This window comes from Hordeum vulgare, chromosome 5H (genome assembly GCF_904849725.1).
Source record: "Hordeum vulgare subsp. vulgare chromosome 5H, MorexV3_pseudomolecules_assembly, whole genome shotgun sequence".
NCBI classification, from domain to species: domain Eukaryota; kingdom Viridiplantae; phylum Streptophyta; class Magnoliopsida; order Poales; family Poaceae; genus Hordeum; species Hordeum vulgare.
In genome coordinates this window covers 573,108,287-573,118,953 of record NC_058522.1, presented here as the reverse complement: position 1 = coordinate 573,118,953, position 10,667 = coordinate 573,108,287, and positions in this window count along the sequence as shown.

Below are 10,667 nucleotides of genomic sequence, written 5' to 3'. Positions count from 1 at the left end.
TCGTCGCCAGGGCTTTCGGCTGCATGCCAGGGGTGCCGGCGCATTGATCTGTAAATTAGAGATAACGTTTATTTCATCATGCAACGAGTAGATCGACTAATAATTCTATAAGCTTAGTTAGCAACGTAGTTAGCTGTTTGGACCCGTTGTAGATTCTCTTGGAATCATTCAGGATTTTTCTCTCCTGAAGATCCTAACCAGCTTGTTACGTGGTACTACTAGATTGTTAGAGATTCTATTTTTCTCTCTTCCTTTTGATACATGGCTATACCCTTTCAATCGTCATTCCAGAAGAAATGTCTGATTAATATCTTCTGCTGTACTGCACAAAAAATAAATAATCATCTTGCTGTGGTGCAGTGCCGATTTTTTTTTGGTTCCCAAATGGAGTATTAGCACACCAAAGAGATTGACGCCCAGTTGCCTTTTTAACTTCTCCTCAACAATTGCCAACTAATCCAAAGAATTCTAAAATAGTTGTTCATGTGAATACATTTGTTACTTACTTTTTGTTCACCAACTTATAAATATTATTCACTTTGTTCAATAAAATGCCAATATGTATGCACGATGCTAGTTGTAGTAGCATTTTTTGTACATTACTTATTAGTCTGTTCACTTAGACAAAAGTTTCCGGCAGAAAAATGGTAACAAGTTATAATTTCACACATGAAAACACACTTTCTAACAATTTAACAAAAGTTTCATAAAAAAGTTCATATTTATGGTATTCTTGTTCAATTCAACCCAAGAAAGAGAAGAAGTAAAACCAGTAGCCTATAAGTTATCGGGCCGACAATCGCATAACACTGTCAAAAAGAGGGAGTGAAGGGAGAGATGACTGCGATAAGGGGGCAATAAGGGTTTGGAGGAAAAATATACATGGGTTTATGTCACGCCCAAGATGCGACCCTATCCTCAATTTGGCACGAAGGCATCGTTAGGGATAGAAGCGCATCTCGTCATGTCGCAAGAATGGATATCGTTACAAGTACATGTACCGAAAAGAAGAGATATATATAGAGAGTTGGCTTACACTCGCCACAAGCTACATCAGAGTCACATCAGTACATTACATAGACATCAAGAGTAAGAGCAGGGTCCGACTACGGACGAAAACAAACGAGAAAAATAAGAACGACGTCCATCCTTGCTATCCCAGGCTGCCGGCCTGGAACCCATCCTAGATCGATGAAGAAGAAGAAGAAGAAGCAACTCCAAATGAACAATCAACGCGCTCGCGTCGGGTAACCTTTACCTGTACCTGCAACTGGTGTTGTAGTAATCTGTGAGCCACGGGGGACTCATCAATCTCATTTCCAAATGTATCAAGACTAGCAAAGCTTACTGGGTGAGGTATGGTTAAGTGGTGAGGTTGCAGCAGCGGCTAAGCATGTATTTGGTGGCTAACTTACGAGTACCAGAAATAAGAGGGGGGAGATCTACGCATAACGGACGTGAACTACTGATGATCAAATGAATGATCCTGAACACCTACCTACGTCAGACATAACCCCACCGTGTCCTCGATCGGAGCAGGGGCTCACGAAAGAGACAGTCACGGTTACGCACACAGTTGGCAAATTTTAAATAAGTTAACTTCAAGTTATCTAGAACCAGTGTTAAACAAAACTTCCACGTTGCCACATAACCGCGAGCACGGCTTTCCGAAAAGATTTAACCCTGCATGGGTGCTCCAACTAGTCCATCACAAATTACCACAAGCCGCATAGAAATCATCAATCACGAAGCTCGCGATCTCGTCCGATTCCCTAGTGAAAAACCTCAACTCTGAGATTACCCAAAGCATCACCGGAATCCCGATGCACAAGATATCTCATCAAAGGTAAAACTAATCCAGCAAGGCCGCCCGGCGTGTCGACGATCCCGATAGGAGCCGCGTATCTCATTCTCAGGACACGACGAATAAGCATAGCGTACGGTGGCCTGATAGAAATCTCCCGAGTTGCCCCGGGTTGGCCCCGCAAACGGCTCTAGTTTTGGACCAGCACCAACAACACTGGCCCCCCTGAATTATGTAGAATTACTCCTCGGGTAGCGCTAACTCCCTATGCATTTCAATTTAACAAAATTATTATGTTGGGCAAATAGTACCAATGTTGGGCCTTGCCAGACCAGCCTTAATCTAAAACGAATTATCAAGGGGGTCCCCATAACAACCCCAATCGTGTTAGGAGCGCTCAATTATGGAACATAACACCGGTAGCCGAAACTAAGGGGGCAAAGGTGGAACAAAACACCAGGCTAGAAATGCCAAGCCTTCCACCTTTTACCAAGTATATAGGTGCATTAAATTAAATAGCATTAATATGGTGATATGACAAGGAACCCATGTTTTCACATGGAAGCAACTGCACCTGCAACTAGCAACGCTAACAAAAGGGTTAAGCAAGCGGTAACATAGCCAATCAGTGGTTTGCTAGGTCGAACAGGTTGAAGGTTATCATGGCATTGTTGGGAGGCTGATATTTAACATGTGGTAGGCAACGAGACATAATCGATAGAAACGGTAATACTAGCATGGCAATGATAGTAATGGTATTTGGGGAAATGATCATCTTGCCTGAGATCCCGCTTGGAAGAAGAATGACTCCGTGAAGCAGACGAACCGACGTAGTCGAACAGGTCCTCACATCCGACACGCCGCGGAACTCTATCGAGACGAAGCAAACCGGAAACAGAAATCAACACACGGAATTCACCACACGATGCACAACACATATGATGCATGAGCAGCTGAATACATGCAAGTCACGGCATGACAATTCACACAATCAAACACTACACGTTAAGTGAAGTTCAATATGCAACGAGTTGCATATTGACGAAACTCCACGTTTAATTATTTAGTTCACTCCCGGTTATTGACACGGCAATATTAATGTTGTCAAACATGCAAGAGGTGAAGCGGAAATTAAACTACCTATCTAGACATTTTAAATGAGGTCGGAAATGTCATATAGCACCTCCGAGACGACCTCACATGTTAATTTGCAATTCTGTCCAGATCTGAACTAATGCTTTTAATTAGTTGTTAAACAGCAAAACAAATAGGTTCACGTGATTCTACGCGTCAAGGCAAGCAATCTACACATAAAGAACATCTCCAGCGGAGCTACGGATCAAAAGATACAAGCACCGCAAGATATGATGTGCAACGACGGCTACGAGCACTTCAAATCATACAACCAGCAAGAGAAAATGAAACTACATGAGATTCTAAGCAAGTTTCATATAGGACACGATCAAAACGGAGTTACGGATCAACAACTACGGGCAAAACAAGAAGTCACTACGATCTGCCAAAATCAGCCACATAGCATTTTCTACGCCCCACAACTACGAGCTACACAACTCCGATATAATCAACCAAGGCATGACACGAAAGAGGGCAAGAAGCACTACTACGAACAACTAACAACAACTAGCATGGCATCAGTGAACACTAGGAAAGAAGTCACAAAATGGCTTCCCACACACTATTTCAGACTTACTGAAAATTACACCTCATGAAAGTGCAGTTTTTGATGTGAAGCCATATTGACAGCAGCAAAACCTATAGCTATAGGACTCCAAATGACATGAAAATTTACAGCATGCTAGAGAAACACAAGGGGTACAACTAACTCCATTGGACCAACCTCAAAATAGCTACAGATCACAAGATGAAAGCAAGACAAGACAACAACAAAATATAACAGATTCCAGTCTTAGAAATATTTCAGCTCCTCCAAATCAGCACTATTTCTAGCAACTTGAGAGCAATCAAACCACACATAAACATGCATTTCTATTGCAACCAAAAATACCAGGAGCTAGACAAAACATCCAAGAACAACTTCCTAGTTGACAACTCCGTCAAACGACGCACGGAATCAATCCTACGAATTAAACAAGAGGGCAACACGGTAAAATATCGCGCGAACTAACTTGCTTAAAAGCTCAAACTAATTGCACAGAAAAATCCATGGGATTTTTCTACCCCGGAAACATATAAAATATGTGGGGTTTGCAACACAAAATAATGCCGCACATAAATGCGAGAAAATAACCTATACGCGGGAAAATAAATTACCGGCAAATACCTACACGTAAAAATACAATTAACCGCTCTAAAATACATGCAAAAATGATTTCTAAAACATGGACATTTAATCTACGGTATACGGGCAGTCCGGACACGCTCAGAAATTATACGGGTCGGAAACATCATAGGACAGCACGTTAATCTAGCCATACGGCGTCTCAAACTACGTCAAACAATTATGCATGTTTTAAATTCGTATTCTACGCGCAAAACCACCACAAAACCATATATTACACGTCTCGATCCGACTAACGGAATAAAAGATACGGTCGGTTCTAATATACGTATATTTTCTGGAATTTAGATAATTCCGAAAATCATCTAAATTAACTAACCGGGCTGAAACTGTCCTATGGGCCTAAAATATCCACTGGCACAAAAATAGCAACCTGTCGTTGGGGCGGAGGTTAGGCAAAGAGCTGCTCACCTGATTGGGCCAAGCCCAGGACGCCGGAGGCCACGGGAGGCGGCACCCTTCTGCTGCTGGGCCGAGGGAGGGAACCGGCCCAGGGCGAAGCGGTTGGTGCGAGCGGCGAAGGGGCGCCGTCCTCCTCGTGCAGAACCGAGCCACGGCCATGGCGGCGGTGCGGGGGACTCCGACGCACACGGAGCCTAGGGCCGGCGACACCATGGGGAAGGGACGGGACTGGAGGGATCCGGCCTCCACGGCCCCATTTCCGGCGACGGCAGTCAGCGATGGAGCCCAGGGCGACAGATCAGCCGGCGCAGCTCCTGACGGCGGGCGAGGCTCTTGGCAGGCGAACGGGGGCGCGCGTTCCAGGGCGGCGGGCGTTCGGGTGCGGGGCAAGGAGCTGCTCGGCTACCAGGCGGCGGCGAGGGCTGCTGGCGGGGCAGCCGTCGAGGGAGAGGCAAGGGGAGGCTCCGGCGACGAGGGCTGCCTCGGGCACGGGCGGCGGCGGCGGATGGGCCTCGCCCGGGCCCGATCTGGGCTCGGCGGGCCCGGCGGCTGGTGGGAGGCTGAGGGGAGAGAGAGGGGGTGGAAGGCGGCTAGGGTTTGCACGGATTTCGAGGTGGAGGAGGGGCTGTCTAAAAAATATGATGTAAGGGGTATTTATAGAGAAAAGAGGGGCTCGGTTAACCGGAATCGCGTTCCGGATCCAACCGTGCGGTCGGATTCGGACGATCCCGCACGCGGGAATGGGTACGTGGCCGTGTAGAGGGGATATCCGGAGATGAGAGGGGAAATGGGCAGCGCGTCAACAATTATAAAACATCGACAAACGTCCGACGGTAGACCGAATACGGTGCCGTTACGGTCGACCGTTCGGGTACCAGACGAACTCTGATCGCGACGAAATTCGACAGGCGGCCTACCTATATATAAATAATACCGCATGACAAATTCCAGCTCAATCGGAGAAAGTTTTAAACGCACTTTTAAAACAGGGTTTGACGATGCCGCGGGCGCGTGCGAGTGCGGTCGGGCTCAAAACGGACAACTACGAGAACCCGCAACTAACAACGGATGCAAGTTTTGAAAAGAGTTAAGAGATTTCACTAGGTGATTACATACAAAGCAAAATGAGTGAATCTACACTCTAGAATATGTCTACGTACATGTGTATGTAATCTTATAGAGAATTTCTAGAAAGACTTATATTTAGGAACGGAGGGAGTATTTGTTAATGAAGTATATTAAAAATAATAATAAGATATAAAAGACTCATCTATGTAGTACATGAGGAGCGGGACTACGTACCCCCAAGAGTACATAGCCATTTTCACATCATAAAAACATAGTGTAAAATATACATGAAATGCGATTTTTCTTGTCTTATGATCAATATTTTTATTTTTTACATCAAATTTTACGTTAGAGAGTGCAAGCTTCCTGGGAGGGCCCGGATGGTCTAGGCTAAAAGGTGGCAACCCACTCGAGGCATTCGGACAAGCAATGTCCTGGCAATAGAACCAGGTCGATTGCCAGTTCCTAACTGTCGTGGTTTTGTTACGACAGATGTCCTCGTGAGAGAATTTTAGGTGTGAGGCCATCGCAACCATGTGGCGGCTTGAAGGGGTTGGTCGGAATCGAGAGACGCGAGTTTACCCAGGTTCGGCCCCTCCGATGGAGGTAAAAGCCTACGTCCTGCTTGTGTTTCATTGATCAAGATGATGATCTCGATTATAAGGGTGCAGACTCGTCACCTCTAATCTCGTGGGTGTCTAATCTGTCTATCTCATGATTTGTCTTGTCTAGACCTAAGTTGTCCCTCTCTTGGGGCGCCTTACCCCTCCTTATATAGGTGGAAGGGGTAGGTTTACATGTAGAGTCCTACTAGGACTAGTCTCTCTTGAATCCTAATTCGGGTCTTGTTTCCTTTTTGTGGGAGTCTTTCTTCTTGGGCCTTCTCTTGTGAGTCGGCCCTCCTGGCCTCTCTATGAGTCGCCTTATGCCAGGGTGCACGCTGGGCCTTGGGCCTTTGTCATTTATCTAAGTCGCCCGTGGGGACAAGTATGAGTCGCCCGCCAGGTCACTGCTGAGTCACCGATGAATCGCCAAGTCTTTTGGCCGGTCATACTCCAAGCCGGGTTACACTGTGGGGTATATCCCCGACATTAGCCCCCAAGGTTAGCTTGAATTTATTCATGGTAAGCTCCTGAAATAAGAATAATAAATAAGTTAAGGGACCGACTTGCTCCTCTGGTCGGCTTGATTTACTGAAGTGGTTCCTTGAAAAATCCGGGTTTCTTCGAGCCGTCTTCTCAATCATCTTGTTGGTACATGTCTTTTGTAATAAAATACATATGCCATCGAGTCGGCCTCCAATGCTTTGGCTTGATGAAAATTTGGGAAATAAGAAATCCACACAATGTTGAACTAGCTTCTCTTGCTTCGGCGGGTTATGATTGACAATGGTGGGTCATGATTGACAATGGGGTCATGATTGACAATGGCGGGTCATCATTATTAGTAGTGCCCCGTCAAACAACTGAACTCCAATTGACAAATCCGTGTGATGTTGAGCCGGTCTTTCAGTGCTTCAACTAGATAAAAATATGCTGAACCGGTCTCCCAATACTTCACCTCCATGACAGAATGAAATGTGCTCTTCAATTTTTTGATATATCCATATTACCTGTAGCCCCAAGGGCCGGGTCATCAGTGTGTGATGGGCCGGGTCTTCAATTTGAACCTCATGATCTATGAAACAACTTAGTGTTTTAACCCCCAAGGGTCGGGTTGTCTTGCCTGCAGCAACCTGGGACTTTAGAAATTATGATCTGAATAGTGTAACCCCCAAGTGACGGGTCGATTGCTTGCGGCTACTCGGGATTTCCATGTTCTTCTCTTGAATAAAGAGCGGTATGTAGCCTTACAAGGCCGGCTTATCTCCTTGAGGTAGCCGGGTCTGTTGATGATGTGATGATTTGAAAAACGGATTGCATTAACCCCCAAGTGTCATGGTGTATGCTTGCAGCGACATGGGACTTTCATACTTTGATGTAATCTTGATTTGAATATAATGTAGCCCCAAGTGCCGGGTTGTGTGCCTGCAGCGAATCGGGGCTATTCCTTCCATTGTAGAATAAAATCATATCCACTCTGTGAGCTGATGATGCCTTTGTGATAAAAGAAATCTTTGACCGTGGTTGCAATGTAACCCGGCAAATATATCCTTGAGAAATCCATATGTCGGAGAAATCCATAAGTGTTGTAATTTACTACAGAACACAAGTTGAAGAAATCCAAGGGCAGGTCAATTAGATGACTCGGCATTATATGTGATAGGGCGGCTCTTTTACAATAGTCAATTCTTCTGAGCTGGCTTAAAAAACCCCCAATCATTTAACACTGGTTATGATAAACCATGATAAAAATCCAGCCAAATTGGCTATTCAAAGATTTATCTGCACCTGCAAGAATTTATGCTTTGACCCGGTTTGAAGACCGGCATGATATGTATGTATGATGTGTGATACAATGCAATATGATGCATGTATATGATATGATAAGTATGTCATCAAGCTATTTTAAATAAGCCGGCTCAGTGAGTCACGGTGGCTAGCACCTCAATGAGTAATGGGTGATAATAAATAGCAATCGGCCCAAGATATTTTGAGGCGAGTCAGAAAAAGCCTGAAAACCTTGTGGCAGTGCGAGGAAGGTAAAAAATAGCAATTCCGTCGGCTCATAAGGTCGCGACAGGATAGGGCGAGTCAAAAAACTCAAGCGCCACCCAAGATAACAGTTTCGTCGGCTCATAAGGTCGCGACAGGATAGGGCGAGTCAAAAAGCTCAAGCGCCACCCAAGATAATGATTTCGTCGGCTCATAAGGTCGCGACAAGATAGGGCGAGTCAGAAAGTTCAAGCGCCACCCAAGAATGATTTCGTCGGCTCATAAGATCGCGACAAGATAGGTGTTGGAATTATGCCCTAGAGGCAATAATAAATGTATAGTTATTATTATAATTCATGTATCAAGGTAATAGTTTATTATCCATGCTATAATTGTATTGAATGAAGACTCATTTACATGTGTGGATACATAGACAAAACACCGTCCCTAGCATGCCTCTAGTTGGCTAGCCAGTTGATCGATGATAGTCGGTGTCTTCTGATTATGAACAAGGTGTTGTTGCTTGATAACTGGATCACGTCATTGGGAGAATCACGTGATGGACTAGACCCAAACTAATAGACGTAGCATGTTGATCGTGTCATTTTGTTGCTACTGTTTTCTGCGTGTCAAGTATTTATTCCTATGACCATGAGATCATATAACTCACTGACACCGGAGGAATGCTTTGTGTGTATCAAACGTCGCAACGTAACTGGGTGACTATAAAGATGCTCTACAGGTATCTCCGAAGGTGTTAGTTGAGTTAGTATGGACCAAGACTGGGATTTGTCACTCCGTGTGACAGAGAGGTATCTCAGGGCCCACTCGGTAATACAACATCACACACAAGCCTTGCAAGCAATGTAACTTAGTGTAAGTTACGGGATCTTGTATTACGGAACGAGTAAAGAGACTTGCCGGTAAACGAGATTGAAATAGATATGCGGATACTGACGATCGAATCTCGGGCAAGTAACATACCGAAGGACAAAGGGAATGACATACGGGATTATACGAATCCTTGGCACTGAGGTTCAAACGATAAGATCTTCGTAGAATATGTCGGATCCAATATGGGCATCCAGGTCCCGCTATTGGATATTGACCGAGGAGTCTCTCGGGTCATGTCTACATAGTTCTCGAACCCGCAGGGTCTGCACACTTAAGGTTCGACGTTGTTTTATGCGTATTTGAGTTATATGGTTGGTTACCGAATGTTGTTCGGAGTCCCGGATGAGATCACGGATGTCACGAGGGTTTCCGGAATGGTCCGGAAACGAAGATTGATATATAGGATGACCTCATTTGATTACCGGAAGGTTTTCGGAGTTACCAGGAATGTACCGGGAATGACGAATGGGTTCCGGGAGTTCACCGGGGGGGCAACCCACCCCGGGGAAGCCCATAGGCTTTGGGGAGACACAACAGCCCTTAGTGGGCTGGTGGGACAGCCCCAAGGGGGCCTATGCGCCAAGAAAAAGAAATCAAAGGAAAGGAAAAAAAAGGAGGGAGGAAGTGGGAAGGGAGGGGGACTCCTCCCACCAAACCAAGTCCAACTCGGTTTGGGGGGGGGAGTCCTCCCCCCCTTGGCTCGGCCGACCCCTTGAGGGTCCCTTGGACCCCAAGGAAAGGTCCCCCTCCCTCCTCCTATATATATGGAGCAATTAGGGCTGATTTGAGACGACTTTCTCACGGCTGCCCGACCACATACCTCCATAGTTTTTCCTCTAGATCGCGTTTCTGCGGAGCTCGGGCGGAGCCCTGCTGAGACAAGGTCATCACCAACCTCCGGAGCGCCGTCACGCTGCCGGAGAACTCTTCTACCTCTCCGTCTCTCTTGTTGGATCAAGAAGGCCGAGATCATCGTCGAGCTGTACGTGTGCTGAACGCGGAGGTGCCGTCCGTTCGGTACTAGATCGTGGGACTGATCGCGGGATTGTTCGCAGGGCGGATCGAGGGACGTGAGGACGTTCCACTACATCAACCGCGTTCTCTAACGCTTCTGCTGTACGATCTACAAGGGTACGTAGATCACTCATCCCCTCTCGTAGATGGACATCACCATGATAGGTCTTCGTGCACGTAGGAAAATTTTTGTTTCCCATGCGACGTTCCCCAACAGTGGCATCATGAGCTAGGTTCATGCGTAGATGTCTTCCCGAGTAGAACACAAAAGGTTTTGTGGGCGGTGATGTGCGCTTTGCTGCCCTCCTTAGTCTTTTCTTGATTCCGCGGTATTGTTGGATTGAAGCGGCTTGGACCGACATTACTCGTACGCTTACGAGAGACTGGTTTCATCGTTACGAGTAACCCCCTTTGCTCAAAGATGACTGGCAAGTGACGGTTTCTCCAACTTTAGTTGAATCGGATTTGACCGAGGAGGTCCTTGGATGAGGTTAAATAGCAACTCATAGATCTCCGTTGTGGTGTTTGCGTAAGTAAGATGCGATCCTACTAGATACCCTTGGTCACCACG